We start from the raw sequence: 22,693 nt of genomic DNA, 5'->3' as shown, positions 1-22,693 counted from the left end.
TCGAATCTGAAATCTCTCAGCCACTGAAACTTTATTGTGTCTCATTTCTCTTCCCCCTTTTGGCCAAGAAGGTTTTCTCAATCCTTTGATGCCAGGTCCTGTCTCATCCCAGAATTTCTGTCTCACATGAGAGATTTACACCCCTGGGACTCATGTCCCTCTTAGTGGGGAGGGCAGTGAGTTCATCTACTGAGTTGGCTTAGAGAGAGAGGCCACATCTGAACAACAAAAGAGATTCTCTGGGGTGACTCTTAGGCCAAAATTTGAAAAGGTTTAGCCTATCTTTGCAGGAATAAGTTCAATAGGGGTGAACCCTAAGATCAAGGGCTCAGCCTGTTGATTTGGTCAGACATGTTTTTAAACATCATGGGTATCGTCTTAGTTTTCCTTCAGTGCTATGACAAATACCGCACAATGAGTTGGCTTGAACAAAAGGAATTTATTGGCTCGTGATTTTGAGATTAGAAGTCCAAGATGGAGTCATCAAAAAGGCAATGCTTTCTCCCCAAAGACTATAACATTCTGGTGCTGACTGTTGGCCATACTTGGGGTTCCTTGGCTTCCATCCCTGCCTCATATCACATGGCAATGTCCTCTCCTTTCTCTTTCAGGTTCTTTTGACTTCAGACTTACAGCTTCTCTGATTATGTCTGAATTTGTTCTCCTTATGAAGGACTCCAGTAATCCAGATTATGGTCTACACTCATTCAGTTAGGCCACACAACTTAATTAGAATAACATCTTCAAGTGGTCTTGTTTACAATGGATTCACACCTATGGGAATGCAGATTAAGATTAAGAATATGTCTAAATTAGGGTACATAATTCACTCTATGAAAGGTATATACCAAGGAGTGGAATTGCAAGGTCATAGGGTAACTCTGTGTTTAACTTCTTGAGAAATAGGCAAACTTTTTAAAAATGGCCACCCTATTTAACATTTCCACTAGCAGTGTACGAGGTCAATTTCTCCTCATCCTGTCACACTTATTATTGTATGTCTTTTTTATTTTAGCCACCCTCATAAGTGTGAAATGGTACTTCTATTCTTTCTTACCATTTTTTTTTGCATGGACAGGCACCAGGAATTGAACCCAAGTCTCCGGCATGGCAGGCAAAAACTCTGCCTGCTGAGCCACCATAGCCCATCCCCATTCATTTTATCTACACATTTTCTTGACATGGTTTAGGTCATACTACTTTGAAATAGTAGTTATCACTTTATCTCCTGCTTTTTTTTCTATTAAATATTTCATCACATGCATCTTCCCATGCAAAGAATCTTTGTTTTGGGAATGACATCATCAAGACAGCAGTGTAAGGCATCCCTTGGAACATTTATCCTTAAAGAAAGCTAAATAAAATTCAGATTCACTTCTCCTGAAACTCTGGAGAATGGTTAAGACTGGAGAATGAATTTATAAATGCTGGATTAAGTTAAAAATAAACACCTAAAAACCTACAGGATCAGAGAAAATATTTGGAAACCATATAACTGACAAGGATTTAATATCCAGAATATATACAAACCTCCAACAACTCAATAACAAAAAGACCAACAACTCAATTAAAAAATCAGCCAAAGAGTTGAGTAGACATTTCTCCAAGAAAAGTATATAAATGATCAATAAGCCCATGAATAGATGTTCAGGGTCATTAACCATCAGGGAAATGAAAAGAAAAAACCAACACAATGAGATAGGATTTCCACCCACCACCATGGTTACTATTAAAAAAAAAAGGAAATAATAAGTATTACAGAAGATGTGGAGAAATATGAACATTCATACATTTTTGGTTGGAATATAAAATGGTACAGCCACAAAGAAAAGCACTTTGGTAGTTCCTCAGAAAGTTAAGTATCCATTACCATATGACTCAGCAATCCCACTTTTAGATATATACCCAGAATTGAAAACACAGTTTCGAACAAATATTTGTACACCAATGATCATAGTGGCATTATTCACAATTGCCAAAATTTGGTGGAAGCTAACCATGGGTCAATCATCAGATGAATGGATAAATAAAAAGTGGTATATACATACAATGATATATTCTTGGTCAGTAAAAAGGAATGAAGTTCTGATACATGCTACAAAATGGATGCACCTTGAAGACATCTTGTTAAATGAAATAAACTAGACACAAAGGAACAAGTACTGAATGATCTTACTTATATGAAATAATCAGAAAATGGAAATTCATAAAGTGTAAACTAGAACACAGGTCTCCTGATGCCTGGTGGGGGTAGGGTATGGGGAGTTAATGTCTAATTGGTATGGAGTTTCTGTTTGGGGTGATGGAAAAGCTTTGTCAATGGATGATGGTGATGGAGGTACAATTCCATGAATGTATTAACACCATTGACTTGTATATTTGAAATATGGGAAGGTTTAAATTGTATATAAGTTACTAGAAAATAAGACACAGTTGTACAACACAAATATGAACCTTAATATAAACTATGGTCTATAGTTAATAGTATAATTATAATAATATTATTTTATCCATCATACCAAAAGTAACACACAAATGCACAATGTTAATACTAGGGAAAACTGTGTGTGAGAAGATTGTATATGGAATTCTGTATATTCTGCATGTTTTTTTCTGTAAACTTACAACAACTATAATTTTTTAAAAGAATCTTTGTTACCATAATTTTTTTTTTGTTCAAAGCCCTTTTTTTTTAATTAATTAAAGAAAAAAAAAGAAATTTTTTTGGATTAGGGGAGATGTGTCTCCACCCATTTGGGTGGGTCTTGACTGGTTTACCGGAGTCCTATAAAAGGAAACATTTTGGAGAATGAGAGATTCAGAGAGAGCAGAGAATGCTGCAGTACCACGAAGCAAAGAGTCCAAGAGCCAGTGACCTTTGGAGATGAAAAAGAAAAACACCTCCCAGGGAGCTTCCTGAAACTGGAAGCCAGGAGAGAAAAAGCTAGCAGATGATGCCGTGTTTGCCATGTGCCCTTCCAGCCGAGAGAGAAACCCTGACTATGTTCGCCATGTGCCTTCCCACTTGAGAGAGAAACCCTGAACTTCATTGGCCTTCTTGAACCAAGGTATCTTTCTCTGGATGCCTTAGATTGGACATTTCTACAGACTTGCTTTAATTGGGACATTGTCTCAGCCTTAGAACTGTAAACTAGCAACATATTAAATTCCCCTTTTTAAAAGCCATTTCGTTTCTGGTATATTGCATTCCGGCAGCTAGCAAACTAGAACACCCTTAATCTTTCAACACTAAATTTCATGGAAGGGTCTTGCGCTGTGGTATTATGTGCCCTAAAGACACCCTGGAACTTTATTGGATGCAAAGCTTACCTCCATCTTTTTGTTGAAGCTGGGAAAACCTGGCCCTGAAAAATTTCCTCATGTCTAAAGTCAACCTCATGTCTAAAGACGGGGCATCTTAGCTGCATGGCTCCGAGTCACCTATGTGGCAATGCATCTATAGCTCTCAATGCAGCTCTCGTCCTGGTTTGTCCGCTATTTTCTCGGTTTTAGCACTGTTAAGTCCTCCTTACCAGGAACTGCCTCAATTCTGGGCAGATCTGAATATTTGTGTCCCAGTTTGCAGGGTATTGTCCCAGTTTTAGCACTGAAAGTTCCCCATATTAAGAAAACTCTCAGTCCTGTGTATGCTGAAATTTTTGGTCACTCTCCATTAGATTTCCAGGGTGACAATTGGCTTCAGGCATTCTCTTCACCAGGGTCATTAATAAAGTCCTCTTAAAGATCATAAAGCCTTCACAACCCACATAAATTAATGGCTAAGAGTGCAATTGTAGGTAATAGGACAGATTGGTGGGAAAGCAATTTCTGTATGGGTGGGCCACTAACTCGCCCAACCCCCTACCCCCACCCCCATATTCTCATTCACATAAGTGACTGTGTACTCTACCATTTCTGACCAGCAGAGTTCTATTACAGTTGTTGGGAAGTGGTATCCCCTAAGGCAGTGGTTCTCAAACTTAAACATCAGAGTCACTTGGAGGGCTTGTTAAAATAGATTGCTAGGCCTCACATCCAGAGTTCTTGATACAGCATGTGTGGGTGGAACCTGATAATTTATGTTTCTCACAGTTCCCAGGTAAAGCTTGTACTACTAGTCTCAGGAACGCACTTTGAAAACCAGAGATATAGGGGTTAGAAGTTAGAGATCTTGCCCTGATACACATTAGTTTCACAACCTTGAGCTAGTTACTTAACCTTTAGAGCTTCAGTTTGCTTATTGATAAAGTGGAGATAGTAATGGGACCTCTCTCATAGGATTGTTGTGAGGTAATAGAACAGTGCGTGACCCATAGTACGTTGTGTGTTCATTATCATTACCCCCAAGCTCTTAAGAACTGGCCTGCTATTTCTTCTTCTTTAGACTTAAAGCAATCTGTAGATACTTCAGGGCTAATGCACTCCTACAAGCATTCTTGTGATGCTCAGTATCTTCCCTGGTCACCACCTCCCACCCCATACACACACACACACACACACACACACACAGATGCTGACTACCTTCCTGGAGAAGTCTAGCTGAGTCAAAATTCAGTATTCTGTCTACATCCACCTTGCAGGCTCTTAAAGAGTTTCCCAAATGTTTTGCAGGAGAACATACATCAGTGTATCCACAAAGCAGCCAAAAGAATTTGAATAGCACTGGCCCTGTAAACTCTACAGACAAAGACTTAGCTACTGGGGAAGAAGGACTGCTTAGTTGAAATAGACACATGAACTTTCTTGTCTGAGGAAAGATAAGTTTGCGGCAAGATGTAAGCATTCAGCATTGTGTGTGTGTGTACTTAGCCTGTTTTGTAATTTTCCTTTCTGCATTAGAAAGGCCATTTGGTCCATTCTCCAGAGAAGGGCAACCTTCCCCAGGATGAAATGAGCACCAATTCTTCTCTCCAGAAAGTAGAGATAAGGAACTGTTTTGTGAACACTGAGTCCCTTCTCTGGCCTCTAAGAAAGATAAATCTGTTTTCTGCTGCCATTGATTCAGGCTCCAGTTTTAATAAGCCATTGAGACTCTTCTTGGTAGGCTCTGAAGAGCAATTATTGGTGTCAGTAAAAGTAAAAGAGAGAAGCGAACCTGCTGGGGACAATGACAAACCAGAGAATGCCTGGCTCATTTTAAAAAGATGGAAAATCCCCAGATTTTTACAGGAATTCTGATTTTTAAACATTGTCAACAAATTGAAAAAAATTTTAAATATTATGTGAGCCAAACAAAACATGTCCACAGCACATATTTGCTGCCAGTGTAACCTTTGGGTTAGTATGAGGGAAAAGAAGAGACTAGGACTTTTAGAGTGGATGATAAAAAAAGATTGGTAGCACATAGTCAGGAGAGGCTGGGCAAGTGGGAAAAAACAGAAGGGAGCAGGTGCCCCTAAGTATTGTCCTTGAGTTGGGGTGGGCACTGCTCAGCAGGGTCTGGGTGAGCCCGCTGCAAAAAACAACAAGAACTGGGAGAGGCACCATTTGGACTCATGAGCCATGTTGAATCAGTATCCGGGCTAGCTAGCTATCTAGTCTTCAGTGGGTGGAAACAACAGCTAACATGTATTCAGCCCTTATACTGTACCAGACATTTTTCTGAAGTCTTTACGTGTATTATTTCATTTAATCATCACATATCCTTAGGAGGTTATTATTATTATTATTATTATTATTATTATTATTATCCTCATTTTATTTTATATCGCCCAGGCTTGCAGCAGTTGATGTTACAGAGCCAAAATTTGTTCTGTCTGAGCAAAGTACCCCACAAGCCAATTCACTGCTGTGGGCAGAGTGCCCAGTTGGGACCTACTGGATTTCCTATATAAACCTACCTCCATCTTAAGAAACCTCTGGACTCCTAGTGAGGTGTCACGGAGGAGCTCCTGAATCTGTTTTTTGGGGTCAGTGAACTGAGTGTGTTAGTGTTCCAGAGTGGGGACAGTGAGATGTAACTGTGTTACAGCAGTTTTATCACCTGCTATCTTAGGAGCCAATGAGCAGAGCTCTAAGGGAGTGACCTACAGAGCAGGTCAGCTTTGATGGGAAAGAGAGGAGAGGGACAGGCCCAGGGCATAGGCTATCCATGCCCTGTAAAGTTATGTCACACAGGACATTGCAGGAAGGAATTTTAGGGTACAAGAGAAGACCATGGAGATACCTGGGATCCAGATTAAAGAGCAGTGGAGAGGCTACGAGGAGGTCAAAGTCAAACTTCACCTGCTACATAATTTTTCCAAGGACCAGTCCTGTATGAAGGCCATTGGTCTTGTCTGGGAAACAGCCACGGGAGGAAGTGCAGTGAGGAAACTCAATCAATACAAATATTGGACCAGGGCCCCTAGTCTTTTTGAACTTTTTTTTCCATTTCCTTGCGTAACTACAACCACAGAAGCAGGGGAGGAAATTGTAAATCTGGTCTAAAGTCTTGGTTTATCATTTTCTAAACATATATTTACCTAAGATTTACTGAGCAAGCTTTTTAAAGTTCCAAGTAATGTCCTTTCTGGTATTTTCTTAGGGAAATGGTCATATTGCATCATCAAATGATGGGTTATTTATTGATGGAAAAAGTAACAAGCGGGACCATTTCCCCATATTACTTAATAACTTTTGCACTCACTTGTAAGTCATATTTACATATTAGCTTAGGACTTGCAGTTACTGAATAACAGGAAATTCTGAAAGAGTTTTAATTTATAATATATCAAAATTTTTCAGTTAGAGACAATTTCACATCCACTTTATAATGCAGAGCTGAGATTGGTAGATTTTCCCTCTTAACTACTAAATATTAATACTTTGGACATGCTAGTTAATTGGTCATTCAACAACATCAATTGGGATTTTAGTGTTGCCATCACTGTGCCTAATTACGATAGCTATATTGAACACTTACTATCTTGCCACATGTTGGGATGACTAGATGATCTCATTTAGCTCTGATAATCACCCTATTTGGTTAGAGTTACTACTTCCATTTCACAGTTGAGGAAAGTGAGAATATGAGGAGTTAAGCAACTTGCACACAATCAATCACACAACTAGTAAGAGGCAGGACCAGGATTCTAGCCCAGGTCTCCTTTCTTCTTAAACCTATATCCTAAACTATAACAACACATGGTCATGTGGGCCACAGCCAGTAAAGACATATGGGGTAAAGCAATGACAACAGCCAATTCTTACTGAATATGTACCACATGCCATACTTAGCACTAAATTTTCTATGTGCATCATCTCGTTTAATCCTCATGAGGACTCTGTGAACTCAGCACTGTGATTATCATTACCCTGATTTTACATATGAGGAAAATGAGGCTTGAAAGTTAATCTGTCTAGATCACACAACTGGTGGGTGAAAGGACTGTGATTCAGATTAAGTCCATCTGACATCAGAGACCAACTCAAAGTTTACCTTCTCCAGGAAGCTTTCCTTAAGCATTCTAAACTTTCAGTTGTCCATCTACCATGCTCTCTCTTCCCATCCCATTCAACTTATTGCAACATGTGAGGCACCTATTTGAGTTACTCTTTGGGCTCAGGTAGTAGGTGTCCAGCTTCAGCCCACAGACCAAATTCAGTTGACTGCCTGTTTTTGTATGTCCCAAAAACTAAGAATGGTTTTTACATTTTTAAATGACTGGAAAAACATCAAATGAAGAATATTTTGTGGCATGTGAAAATTATATGAAATTCAAATTTACTTATTTATTGGGATACAGATTTATTGGAAAACAGCTATGCTCATTTGTTTACTATTATCTATTGCTGCTTTCATGTTAGAAAGGCAGAGTTGAATAGTTGTGACAGAGACTGTATGGTACACAAAACCTAAAATATTTATTATCTGGGCTTTTTCAGAAAAAATGATCCAACCCCTATGCTAATGTATTGAGGAATTCTATTAAAATACATAAGTTGCCTAGAAAAGTAACAGAGTAAGCCATTAATTATCTGCCATCGGTACTCAATTTTCGACTTGATTATTCAATCTGTTTCTTGATGCTGAAAGTGCGCAGCAGCCAGGGAAAAGGCAACCTGGGCAGAGGCTCTAGTCCTGCCATGCCGTGGGTCAGGCTTCTCCTTCTTTGTTTCAATTGTGATTGCACTTTGCCGATGCTTGGCAACCCTTGGGCTAGGGCACAGGTTGCCTGAAAAGGGGAGCTGAGTGGAGAGTTGTTCTGAATAACACTGAGCATCATGAAAGCCTGGAGTCCCTAGAAGATATAGAAAGGGAAAGGACTGAAAACCAGTATCACTTCATCCACAATTTTGCTCTTTGCACTCCTTCATACAAATCCTCCAGATTTAGGTTTGTAATCACTAAGACTTGAAAAACCACATTATTATGAAGTCCTCAAATTTATAACTTAATGGTCAATTTTAGGACAGAGGTATTCTGCCGTCCCTTAGTTCCACCAAGGGAAGTCTTTGCCCCTGGCTCTCTGGAGAATTTTCTTGGGAGACCGGACTCATCTACTGCTTTAGCTGAGTACGCCTACCACCCTGTCAATTGCCCTACATGTCCGCACAAAGACAAAACTCCCTTTCCCTTCTCCATCAGGCAAATTATTCCTGCTTCTCAGCATGAGTCACCATCCAGTAAGAGCTACCACAAGCCAGATTTCTGCGTCAGCAGTCCCAAAGCAATGTTTTTTTTAATAAAGGGTAGGGAAACAGAAGGGAGGTCAGGAGGAAGGGCAGAAGTGGAGACTAGAACAAAGCGAGCAAACCACCAACTGAAGAGGTATATCTGGTCTTCTAATTTCTATTGGCATGGAGGAGCCTTTGAATATTAGGCAGCCTTCCCCTTGCTACTCAGTTTTATTTCCCTCGCTTTTTATGTTCTGTTTATTTCCTTGTAAAATACTGTGGATTTGGGGCCCAGTGGACCCCCAGGGCGATGGCACAGGGGATTTAGGGCAAGAGCTCTATGAATAGCCTCACAGACCTAGAAAGGTGTAGCCTGGTCCTATAAAGTTAAAGGTACTTTTCAAACAATACATGTAGCATTGAAGTCAAAGTGTAATGTAGAGAACCCATGAGGGTAATAAGACAAGGCAGTCTGGAAGAGTCACTAGCCCTGGTAGTAAATTTAATAATAATTAAAAAAAATTATTATTATTAAAAAGCTGTTTTGACACACACACGTGTGATATATATGTGTTTAATATAATCCTCACAACAACACAACAAGGTAGGTACCATTGTTATTGTTATTTCCCAGATAAGAAAATCAAGGACTCTTGGGTAAAGCAATTGCCCCAAAGTCTCAAGGATACTAAGGCATAGGTAGTATCAGAGAAAATATTGGTGCTTAAATATAAATGGCTTTTATGGCCCCAGATCTGAGATAGTCCTTCGATCAATTCTTTTCTTATGTGGCAGACATTCTGACATGTAGTTCTTGGAAGAGGGAGGGAAGGGAAGAAGTATGTAAGATAAGAGATGCTTGCTATATATTAATACTCCCTTGCCCTACCTTTTTTTGCTTGAGCAACTGCATAGCTTTGGGACTGGCAGAGTTTAGTCAGTAAATGTCTTGAAGGCTGGTACTACAACATTCAAAATCCTTTGAGTGAATTTTTCCAAGCTGCCTGTGTGTTTCTTTAGGTCTATATCATGAATTTGCTGCTCACAGTCTCCTTTCCAATCACCATTATGTTTCAGGTATGATAGGGTTTTATGGGCCACTTTGACTTTTGGAGAATAGTATACAAGTTTTCTACTTCAGAGGGAGATTTTTTAATGAGAGATAGGAAAGGAGCAAGTGACTCACAAATTAAATTTTTCATTAGTCAGAACATTCTGTCTGATGCACTTGACCACTGATAATAGTGAGGAAGAAGCCTGCTATCATCACCATCTTCAAAACCAAAAGTTGCCTGGGGTAACTACCATGCTTTCCACTGAAACAAAGGTCACCATCAGAAACCTTCTGGAATTCACTCCAAACACATGTGCCTAGAATCACATTGTAGATTTAGGCTGTAATGCAGGTGCTTTCTTTACAAGTACAATCCAGGAGTTGTAGTAAACATTCAAAGACAGGCTAGGTTCTGGAGCATAGCCTGTGCATTTGCAAAGAAACAGTGATCACAAATACAGCTTTATTAGGATGAGAAACGGATGACTCTCCTATATTCAGGCTGCCACAGTATGCTTCATTGAAGTGAGACAACTACAACTGGGTGGACAGGAAAAAAAAGCTATAAAGATGTGCTGAAGCATGGCTTCAAAATATAGATTCAATAGGTGGGGAAAACTGCAACAGACAGAATACTAGTTGTGCCACAATTAGGAAATAGGGCTGCTACTTCCAAGAAAAGGCATCAGGAGAATATGAAGACAAAGATCTTCAATTTGAAACTATAAACCAAAGGACAGTCTTTATATATGGAATGTGGGTGGTAGTAATGGTCATTGGAATAGAGTTGCATATAGAATTATATAGGAATATATGTGACAGCTAGAGACCAAATGGTGATTAACATGAAGAGTATTAATGATTAATGTATAGAGCAGTACAATTAAATTACTTACAATAAATTAGAATGCTAACTTTGATATAAGCAAGTGATCACAGACAGAAATGTTACAAATCAGGTATGATTTACATTTTTTCAAGGAAGACCTATGACCATCTTTAAAGAGAAGGGCAAGAGACCGGAAGAAAAAATAGGAACTAATAATATGAAAGAAGTTTCTTTTAGAAAGAAGGTTTAAAAAAGGTGTGGTTATTTTTTAAATCTGTGTCCACCTAAAATTTTCTGCAAGGTTTTCCAGGGTTTTAAAGATAACTATCTGACCGGTTGCCCTGCCTCTCCAGTCTTGTGTACCACTGGTTCTTAACCTGAGAATTTACAGAGCCTAAAGAACCTCTTGAGATTATATGCAGAACTCTGTGGATTTATGGTGTATTTATGGAAAATGTACACATTTTTCCATAAAGAGGGATTTATTGAGCTGGTTAATCCTGATGTTAGTTGGTCTTTTTGCCTTTAACCATGACATATTTCCCATCAGTGCAATTAAGATATATGTTTCTATTCATTTAAAAAATACCTAGAATAAAACAGAAGATATAACCTTAACTGATTCTAGAGTATAAGGCTGATATTATGATCCTGTGGCTCAGGAAGAATAATTTGCTCCACTACAACATTCCATATCATACCTAGTTGGGATGAAAGAAGAGTGTATACTTAAAAGTCACCTGTTTTAGACAAGGCAATATCATTCATTCACAAATTTTACACATCTTTATTGAGTACCTAGTATTTTCAAGAAACTGTACATGCATTATTTTATTTTCTAAGCCCTATATGATAAGTATTATTTCCCACATTTTATGAATGAGGAAATGAAAGTTAAATCAGATTCAGAGAGGTTAATTCGTTGCCCAAGATCAACCAAGAAATGTTAGAGTGGGAATTTGAACACTGACTTTGATTCAAAATCATGAGTTGCTATCCTTAAACCCATTTTATAAATGAAGAGATCGAGGCCTAGAGAGTCAAAATGACTGAATCAGTGTCACAAGTAACAAGGTGAGGAAAGGTACTGAGGGCTGTCTCAGTTCTCTGTTCTCTATTCAGTTACTCAGTTCTTGGGATAAATCCATCTGTGGAACCAGAACCCTCAGCCTATATCTGGAGCTCGGCAAAAGCATCTTGGCAGTTCTCAAGTTGCATTCTCCAGAGAAGCCCATGCTCTTAAGCCCTTGTTTCCAGGAGAACTAAAGCTAATTAGATTATAGGCTTCCCTGGGTGATGTGACAAATGGATTCTTCAACCAACCAGCTACCTAAACGAAATATCCAAGACAAACTTTCCTAACAGGACAAACTCAAAAAGGTCAGCTATTTGTGATACTGTTGTTTGACTTTACCTGTCAGCCCTCCACCAGGTTTTGGTTGAGCAATGTGGTTTTTGGCTAGCCATTCCTGATTTATAATTAATCAGTCTGTCCCCTTTAACTGCCCCCATGGAAACCTAAGACAATATTTGATGTCTGTTTCTTAAATTAGGGCTTCTTTTGATCCAAACCACCTTTCCTCACACCAGATATGTCAAAGGTTATAGGCTGTGATGATAAAAGTACAAATTATTTTCATAGTGATCCAGGAGGGCTCAGACAGAAGAACCAGGGGTGAAATGCCTCAGGCCCTCCCTGAAGATTTAGAATCTTTAGGCTGCTTCAGAGATCAGGCAGAAGCGATAGCCCCAATCTCTAGAGGTTCATGGTGAAAGACTTGACATGGCACTCACATACTGTTAAGGTCAGAGCCACATGCCCACACTCATATCCATACTTCTACCATGCTCATGGCAACAGTAGGGGACACTGGCACTCTTCTGTCCCTTATATCCAATGGCAGTCCCAATTTGTCCAGTGCTGGTTCTTTGCTTGCACAGTTCCCTAGAGTCTCTTGTCTCACTTCTCCAAACAGAACTCCAGGGAAATGTAGAAAGGAACTCTGGTTGTTCCTCTCCTTAATAATATGAAGTGAAAATGGTGGGTATTCTTGAAGGAAACCTTCATATACTTTTTTCAGGACCCTGTATCTCCAAAAGAGTGAACTTGAGCTGCAGAAGTGTTCTAAAGACTCAGAAGATAACCCGAAAAGGCAGGAGTCAGACATTTCCTGGACTGAGGACATCATTGACACCCTTTGGAATTCTGGCCAGTTACAATTTCATTACCAACAAAAATACCTGTTTACTCTACCATGTCCTTCTGTACTATAGGATTTCTCAGAATCACCACTATATTCATGGAACCACTGAGTACACTTCATTGAAAGCCTGAAAAATCCAAATACATTCCCTGCTAAGATGACAACTTTGAAAACTCCAGGGTCACTCACTAGAAGGTTGTACTCTGAATGTGGTTAGAGTTCTTGATTTTCCAAATGTAACATACTCTAACCCCCATAACCCCAGCCCCCATGGTGATATTTATTGTACAGAGTAGCTGGATAACAAACCAATATGCATATCACTAGACAGGCCCTCATTTTTAAAATTAGAGGTTTAAATAACTTCACAAAGAAATGGAACCTCGGTCTCTCACTTTTGATAGGAGAAAGCCACCAGTCTTACAACCTTTATTTTTCCAGAGCTATTATTGATGCAGAGATTGTGTGTGTGTGTGTGTGTGTGTCAGGGTGGGGGGGAACAGAATTTAGAAATAATATATTGGATGCTCTGCAGACCTTATCAGCATTCTGAGGGACTGGAGTTGGTGATAACTGGAGTGTTGCATCTCATCCTGGGGGTTACCCAAAGATTCCAATGGCTGGCAAACAGAATTAAGTCCCATTGTCCAGACTCCATTCTTCATGTCAAAACACACTTAGTACATGACTTTTGGGTCCAAGGGGATTTGTTGGCTGAATATAGATCTGCAAACACATTTGTTCTCACTTTTTTTTGAGGGGAGGGTAGTCTCTCTCTCTCTCTACTTGTTCTTTCTCACAAATATGTGGAATAAATAAACTGTGTGATTTCTACTATGGACTCAATGCTCAGAAAACCCATCTCAACTTTCTACTCAACATGTGGTATAGAAAAAAGTTAATGGAACTTGTCCAGGTCTTGTGGAAAAGGTGGTTCTGGGTCTAGCTTATTAAAAAACTTTCCAGTTTATGTGTAAAATAGGTGAACAAAGGTATTTTTATACTGAATCTATGGCTTTGATGTCATTTACCTCTTGACCATCAAACACAAAAGTAGTGAATTTTTCCTCATATAATTGCATATCTGAACACTAAAGTGCATGTAATAATTCTTAGTTATGAATCCAACATTGATGTGTACTTACCAAAGACTTTGGGGACATGTCATAAGAAAATGTGAACTTTAAAGTTGCAATTCAGATCATTTGGCAAGCAGAACTTAGAGTTGAAAGCAAGGAGTTTTGAAAGTCTTGCCAAACCTGAGACTGTAAGTGTCATTTAAGTGGAAGAACAGAGTGAGATAGGAAGGTTCCCCATCTTACCTCATCCTACTATTTTTTCAAGACAAGAACCGCTTTGGAAAACCAAGGGAAAGGTCAAATGACATCTGGGTGAGGTTTGTTTGGGAGTTCATTCCTTGGCCATGCTCTTTGCTTTCATAAGCTCATTGTGCAATCCCAAAATTCACAAGAAGCAGCTGTTGGAATAATGGAGAAATGTCACAGAGCCTTACTAAGTGTGTATTTGTGTGGGTTCTACTAGGTATACCCAAGCACACATTCTGGGAAGGAAAGATACCTGAACTCAAAGGAATTCCATTAAAATGGAAGCTCAGACTTCAGGTTGAGAGGAATAAGTGAGTCATAAAACAGCATGGACTAGATGTTGCTGCAGGGTTCCTTGAACAGCTGCTTCATTTTGCCTCCTTGGTCTGAGGACTGGAGAGAGGCAGAAAGAAATGTCCTTGAAAGGTGGCTCAATGTGTATTTCTGAAGCCCCTAACTTTCCCCCTTACTTTCTCCATTCACCTCTTCCTATTTCTAAGTCTAACCCAAGCAATCATTTAGTGAATAAAACAATGAATCATTTTGTAAAACAGTCCTTCAGGGGATCTTTAATGCTGTCTGTGGCTCACAACTTGTAGTTCATTATCCCTGGAATCGTGGCTGATTTAGAGCACTTTACTATGTCTTTTGAGTCAAACTGCCCACAGTACTCATAAGTAAATAAAAATACTCATGGCACAAGGCACAGAAGCTCAGATCCACAGGCCTGTCTGGGTACAAACGTAGTCAAGAGAATGCTCATCATCCTTATCTATCAGGGCCCAGAAAACAAAACAATTGATCCTGCCCAGGATACCTCTTCATTGCCACGACCATCCTCTGTAAACTGTGGAGCTTGGAAAAAATAACACTCTGAGGCCCATGTAACCTTCCCTTCCCAAGAATGAAGTCTGTCTATCCAATTTGAATGTGGTTAAAATAAACAAGGAGAGGAGCGAAGGGGTCTCATGGAGCAAGGCTAGGGTAGATTCAAAGAAATGGGAGGGTACCCTATTTAAGCAGCCAGCCTCGACTTTGCCACTAATTTTCATGTACAGGAACACATTGATCTTTTGTTTTTTTATCTCCTGCTGGTGAAGCCTCCTGATTCTTTCCTTTCCCCCATTTTCTCCTCCTCACTCCACCCACCCCCACCCCAACAATCTGATATCTGCTGCTGGGTGGAAACTCCCAAAGTTCAGGGTTAGGGCAATGGCTTCCATTAGCCATGCCCTAAGGACAGTTTGGGTCACTGATCTTTCAGAAAGACAAGTCTCACAGAGTGGGAGGGGGTGGAAGAAAAGCTAGAGAAGGGTGTAGAAAGATTAATGGCATAGGAAGGGGAGGAGCTATCACATGGTAGGAAGGAGACATGATTAAAAAAGATTAGCCTCTCTTCAATCAGGGGCTCTGGGGGGTTACCTTAAAAACCTATAAAATTGCAAAGAGCCTCCTGAATTGAACAATGAATTCCAAAGAGAAAAAAGGAAAAACACCCCTTAAGTTTATGAGGTGAGTTGAGGCCAAATCAAAGAAATTCTGATTTTACAAAGTTGGGAGGAAATTTAGAGAATCCATTACCATGAGAAATGGCACAAGCTGGCAATATAAATAACATCTTCAAAAAGACATAGAGAGTGGGCCATGGTGGCTCAGCAGGCAGAGTTCTTGCCTGTCATGCCTGAGACCCAGGTTTGCTTTGGTGCCAGTCCATGCAAAAAAAAAAGGACATAGAAAGATTCACTATTAACAAATCCAAAGTAGAATTATCAGGTCAATTTAGGATAGGTTGAGAAAGACCTCAGGAGACTCCTGAACTAAAGGAACCCACGGGCATTTTCCATTCTTATGCAATTTAGTGAAGATCTGTTTGCATTTGGTCTCTAGATCTTTCATCTAGGTTGCTAGTTGAAGATTGTATCATATAGATGTCTTCTAAATACTTTCCCCGTGTATCAGCCAATGAAATTTCTACAATCTAACATGTTATAAATAATTTTGAACTTGGAGCCATAAACATTAGTTACTCAAACATCTTGGCCAGGTCCTAAAAGTAATTAGGATAGGTCAAAATGAAATCAGGCTCAAAGATTTAAGAATCAGAATAAAAATGGAAACCTATAACATATTTCATTTTTGCTAAAGTGGTGAGAAGGATCAAGGCAATTATATGGCTCTTTGGAAAACTCTATATGCAAATTTGAGCAAGGTGGACACAGAAGATGAGCTGTTTTCTCAAAAATTTGTCATGTCTACAGGTCACAGCATGGTAAATAGCACACTGAAAGGCAGAATGAGGAAGTTATTCTCATTCCATCTCTGCCCCAGTGTGGAGGCCTATTCTTGTAACACACACACACACACACACACACACACACACACACACACACACACACACACACACACACACAGAGATACCCAGCCTGTGGGAGTGATCAGAGACAGTGCAGGGCTGAATGCTTATAAGCAGCTGAATTCTATCTTGTCACAGGTAACCCCAGAAACTTGTCAGCCAGTCAGGTATTACCAGGTGGCACTAAAAATTCAGAATGGCCCCACACAGATGTACCATGTTTATGATGCCATTTTAGTGCTCACTGTACTAGAACAACTTTTAGGTATAACAGAAGAATTTGACTATTTTCCTGAGTGCTGCTTTTAGAGGAGATAGGACATTTTAAAATCACTTGAAGTAAGTGCCAAGGGAGACATTAAAAATGGATGGATGGGTTGTGGGTGATTTTAAGAACCTGGCATGGGCCTGTTAAAATTGCGACTTTACTTTGCTCTTCAGAATCTTTGCCAAAGGCAATGCTATTACCTTTGCTGGGGGCAAAGCCAGCCACTTTTGGTGACTGAGGCCAAGCAGGTTGTTAGGGAGCAATGTCTGAACATTTTTGCTGAGAAAATAAGAATTTTTATTGAGAATTCCAAGAAGCCAAAAAGTTTCTGAGCAATGTATAAATCACAGGGAAAAACCTATGTATGCCTTCTTGACCAAACATGCCTCTCCAGTATTGTAACAATGTCAGGTCATGAGGCCTTTGTTATCTAACTTTAAGCTGTTTGAAACTGACCAACAAAAGACCTAACACTATATTTAGCAGAAATACCCTCTCTCTAGCCCTCAGGGAATGATTGTAAAGAGGGAACATCCATCCTTGGATTAGAGCTATTAAGGAGTTTTCTCCTCTTTGTGAGGCAGGCACTTCCTCTCTCCAGGAGCAGGGTGGTCCTTGTTCTTCATGAATACCGCCCTGGTCCTTCTGGAAGCCACCATTCTTCCCAGCATCTTGCATTACCAGGACCTCTATGTGCTCCGAAAAAGTCATTTTTATTAACCTCATGTCTGTTGTAACATCATCTTTGTCTTCATCAGTTACACGGATCTTTAATTTAATTTAATTTTTAAAAAAAGTTTAATATTTGTTAAACAACCAATATTGTTTAACAAGTTGTACTGTATAACAACCAATATATGTTAGTTGTATAAAGATAGCTAAACACAGAAAAGCATAAAGAAGAAATTTGTAAGTTTCTGTAAATTCACCATGCCAAATTACACCATGTAACTGATAAATACAACGTGGCTTTAACTTTTTCCAAAACAACCAACTATGACTTTTCAAATTTCCTTTTGCCTTGGGGTGTCAAGCTCCCTAATGCCATCTCAGTATGATTCATAATATTGCAGTCACTATTAATTATTAAGACAGGCTCATTTTGATTCTTCAGACTTAGCTCCTTTTGTTTTGCAACATTAATATCCTATTTGTTTCAAAGCTCTCCTGCTCCCTCATGCCCTCTTTGTGCTCCCCACTCCACCATTATGTTGCTTACCCTTTTCATATTGGAGTCAGGAAAAGAAAGAAAGGAAATGGTTTACCATCTTGGTGGTTACCACTTGCCATTTCCCCTCATCAAATCTGCAGTCAGGCCTGCTGCTGAGGAACTCAGTGCTGGGCACTCCCAGCCCCCTCTTACTTCCCCATTTCTATCAACCCCCCAAATTATGACAGTTAGTCTTATATCCCCCAGGCTGGAAATTGGAAGCTTCCTCTCTAGGGGCTTTGATTGGCCTAAAAGAAAAGACTTGTGAATACTGACATTTGCAGAGTCTGCCAGTGAAATGGCCATATCCCCACCTAATCACCTAAGGATGTAAGTCCCAGCAGTTGACAAATACCACATGATACCATACACACTACATCACACACATGCATACTCACAGCTTTTTTATTCTATCAACAGAAAAAACTTTAACGGAAAAGAAGAAACTAAAGCACAATTTTCAGTATATGGGAATCATACCATGTGCAAATAGTTAAAATTTTACTTCCTCCTTTCCAGTGTGGATGCCTTTCATTTCTTTCTCATACCTAATTGCTCTGGCTAGAACTTCTAGTACAATATCGAATAACAGTGGTGACAGTAGGCACCCTTGCCTTGTTCCTGATCACAGAGGGAAAGCTTTCAGTCTTTTACCAATAAGTAGGATGTTAACTATGGGATTTTCATATATGCCCCTTATCATGTTGAGGAAGTTTCCATGTAGTCATTTCTTTTGAAATGTTTTTATCAAGAAAGTTTGTTGAGTTTTGTCAAATGCCTTTTCTGCATCAATCTATATGATCATGTGGTTTTCCTCTTTGACTTATTGATATGGTGTATTATATTAATTGATTTTCTTGTGTTGTTTCACTATTTCTTTTTTTTTTTCCTGATCCTCAGACTTATTTCAAGTGTCTTGTCTTTATAGTCCACTAATTTCTTTCTTCTGCCAGCTCCACTCTGCTCTTGAAACCCTCCTGGGCATTGTTCACTTCAGTTATCGTGGTCTTTAACTACTATTGTGGTAGTTCTGTTTGGTTGCTTTTAAAATTTCTATCTCTTTACTTAGACTCTCATTTTGTTTTCCTGCTAACCTTTAGTTCCTTCTCTGTACTTTTCTTCATCTCTGTGAGCATTTTTAAGGTCATTTTTTAAAAGACTTTGTTTAGTGTGTCCACATTCTCATCTTCTTCATTGTTGTTTTCAGTATTTTTATCCTCTTCTTTTGGATGGGCCATCATTTCTTGTTTCTTTGTTTATGTTGTACTCTGTTGTTACACACTGTACATTTGATATTTTAAAATGTTAACTCTGGAATTTAATCCTTCAGTTGTCTGGTTCATAGTTTTCTAACCAGCTAATGATAAAACAGTGATTGTCTTGAGCTTTGGCCCTCCTATCAGGATGGTCTGCCCACGCAAATGCAGTGTACAGGTTTTCCATCTTTCTGGACATCTGTCTTGTTTTGGGATTTTGCTTGTTAGTTGTTTTAGAGTTTCCCTGTTTACAGGAGTTTGGTTGTCCCTTGTGTTTCCCAGGAGATAGACTTCCCTCTCTTGGGTATTTGATGGGCCTTAGTCCCAGACTGTCCTCCTCTACAGTTTTCACATTCCTTTTGTTGTCTCATGCTGCTTTTGCCTGGAGGGCTCTGGGAGGAGGGTCACCCCAGAGAGGACATTCTTAAGTCAAACTTTCCCTGCCAAAACAGACCCAGGGACCCATGAAGGGGGTGCTGACCTACTCCAAAGTGCCCTGGGGAAAGAATCACAAAGGGCTGCAAAATATTTTCTAATGCTCTCCAAAGTTGAGCTTTCCTGGCCTTTCCAGCAAATGCAACCCTTCAGCTAAATGTCCCTGAAATCCTAAGGAAGCACTGTGTCTTTTTTTTAAATTATGATACCTTCACACGCTATATAGTCCATCCAAAGTATATAATCAGTGGGTTGCAATATCATCATATAGTTATACATTCATCACCATGGTAATTTTAAAAAATATTTTTGAGAAATATCCACACACATACAGTCCAATCATATCATACAATCAATGGCTCATAGTGTCATCACATAGTTGTGTATTCTTCACCATGATGAGTTTTAGAACATTTGCATCTCTCCAGAAAAAAGAAATAAACAGACAAAAGAAAAAACCCATATAACCATACCGCTTATGCTCCCTCTCATATAACAACTACTATTGTAATCCACCCATTTCTTTTAAACTCTTATCCCCCCACTATTTATTTATTTTTTATCTTTACTTTTTTACTCATTTGTCTATACCTTGGTTAAAGGGAGTGTCAGCCACAAGGATTTAACAATCTCATGATCACGTTGTAAAAACTATATAGTTATCAAATCACCTCCAAGAATCAAAGCTACAGGAATGCAGTCCAACAGTTTCAGGTATTTCCCTCTAGCCACTCCAATACACCATAAACTAGAAGGGGATATCGATATAATGCATATGAATAACCTCCAGGATCACTTTCTGACTCAGTTTGAAATCTCTTATTCACTGAAACTTTATTTTGCCTCATTTATATCTTTCCCCTTTCAGTCAAGTAGGCTTTCTCATTCCCATAATCCTGGGTCCCAATTCATCCCCGGGAGTAATGTTCCACATTGCCAGGGAGATTTATACCGCTGGGAGTCAAGTCCCACATGGGGGGCAGGGACAGCAGTGAGCTCACCAGCTGAGTTACAGCTCGTGTAACTGTACACGACAGTGTGGGCTATCGAGAGTGTGGGCTATCTGGTTAGGGCTTATTGCAAAAAGTCTTAGATTGTAAACTCTTACAGCAGTCACATGTATTCAGGACTTATAACTGTTGTTTCTAAATTCTGAGATACTGAGATGTTTGTATAAAACCTGGTTATTCCCAGAAACTTCAGGTATTTAAGTGACACCTGAGACTCAGAGTTAGAGCTGTGAAGCTATGAAAGTCAGCACTACCCAATATAGGAACTGCTTAAAAAGTTGAAAATATGATCAGACTTCAACTAGAGAGATGAATGAAGCTGATCCAGGTAGGACTTAGGTAAATCAGAATACAGAGTAAAGGATGGCATCGCCCATATTTTAAAACTTCAACTTCTTTGTGAGACCAAAGGGAGAGATATTTATTTGGTGCAAAATTGATATTTTGTATAGCACATTACCTAATTTGACTTATATGGTCAGTTTAGTTGAACACCATAATTACATGGAATCTTGAATAGGATCTTGTTGGTTTGTACAGGTTGGTGTGATGCCCCAATACATTCCAGAGTAATTTAGGAGGAAGATTAAAAAGGTATTTGTAAAACCCACTTGGAGTACTTGGGGGAAAATGTGGAAATACTAAACTTCCCCACCTGGGGAATCCCTGATAGTCTCGCAATCATCAGGGACTGCCAATTTGATGGGCCAGACCCTGGATCTTGAGGCTTGCCCTTATGAAACTTACTCCTGAAAAGGAAAAGCTAAGCCTACTTATGAGTATACCTAAGTTGGTCAGATGTGGTCTCTCTCTCTAAGCCAACTCCACAGGTGAACTCAGTGCCCTCCCTTCTACATGGGCTATGATTCCCAGGGGTGTGAATCTCCCAGAGGCATGACTCCCTGGGATAAGCCTGGCCCTGGAATCATGGGATTGAGAAAGTCTTCTTGACAGAAAGGGGGAAGAAAAATGAACCAAAATAAAGTCTCAGTGGCTGAGAGATTTCAAATAGAGTAGAGAAGTCTTTCTGAAGGTTATTCTTAGGCAGTATGTAGATATCCCTTTTAGTTTTTGGTGTGTTGTAGTAGCTAAAGGTAAATACCTGAAACTGTTGAACTGCAAATCAACAACCTTGACTTTTGAAGATGATTGAATAACTATAGGGTTTTAAGGTGTGACATTTGATTGTGAAAACTTTGCGACTGACATTCCCTTTATCCAGTGTATGGACAGCTGAGCAAGGGAAAAAAAAACAACAAAAAATATATAAATAAACAATAGGGGGTGCAGGGGGTATGGGATGTTTTCGGTACTCTTTTTTACTTTTATTTTTTTGGAGTAATGAAAATGTCCAAATATTGATTATGATGATGAATGAACAGTTACATGATGACACTGTGAACCACTTTGGATGATGATATGGTATGTAAATATATAATAAAATAAAATAATAAAAGAAGTAGGGTAGTCAGTTTAGCAAATACACGGCACCCAGGACCATTTGCAAAAATCAAAAACAAAGAAAAAATGAATCACCTGTTCTATAATGTCTTCTGTGACAGTTTTAAAACATGCCTGCAAATTTTTTGCCTTTTGTCTCATCCAAAGGTGGATTCTGTGTTCCCAACCCTTAAAAATCTCATTGGTCTTATGACTGCTCTGACTGATAAAGGGTGTTGGGGAGTGATGCTGCATGTCTTCTGAGGCTAGGTCATAAAGGCCATGCAGCTTCTGCTTTGTTCACTGGAAACACTTACTCTTGAACCCTTGAGTCACCACCTCAAAAGCTTAGCAACCCTGAAACTACCATGTTGGAGAGGCCACAGGTAGGCATTTTGTTGATAATCCCAGCTGAGCCCATTCATCAGCCAGCCCACACCAGACACATGAATGAAGGTGTGTCATGGAAGCAGATCCTCTAGCCCCAAACTTTACCTGTTCAGGTCACCTCCAACCATTAGAGTCATCTCTGCTGAGGCCTCAGACATATTAGAGCAGAAAAGACACAGCTTTGCAGGGTCTTGCCCAAGTTCCTGACCCACAGAATCTGCAAACATACATGGTTTTTATTTTATACCCCTAAGTTTTGGCCAACCCCATGATTTTTGTTTTATTTTGTTTTGATTTTTTTCAGTCTGACAAGACCAATTT

This window comes from Tamandua tetradactyla, chromosome X (genome assembly GCF_023851605.1).
Source record: "Tamandua tetradactyla isolate mTamTet1 chromosome X, mTamTet1.pri, whole genome shotgun sequence".
NCBI lineage: Eukaryota > Metazoa > Chordata > Mammalia > Pilosa > Myrmecophagidae > Tamandua > Tamandua tetradactyla.
Note: the sequence above shows the minus strand (reverse complement) of the source record.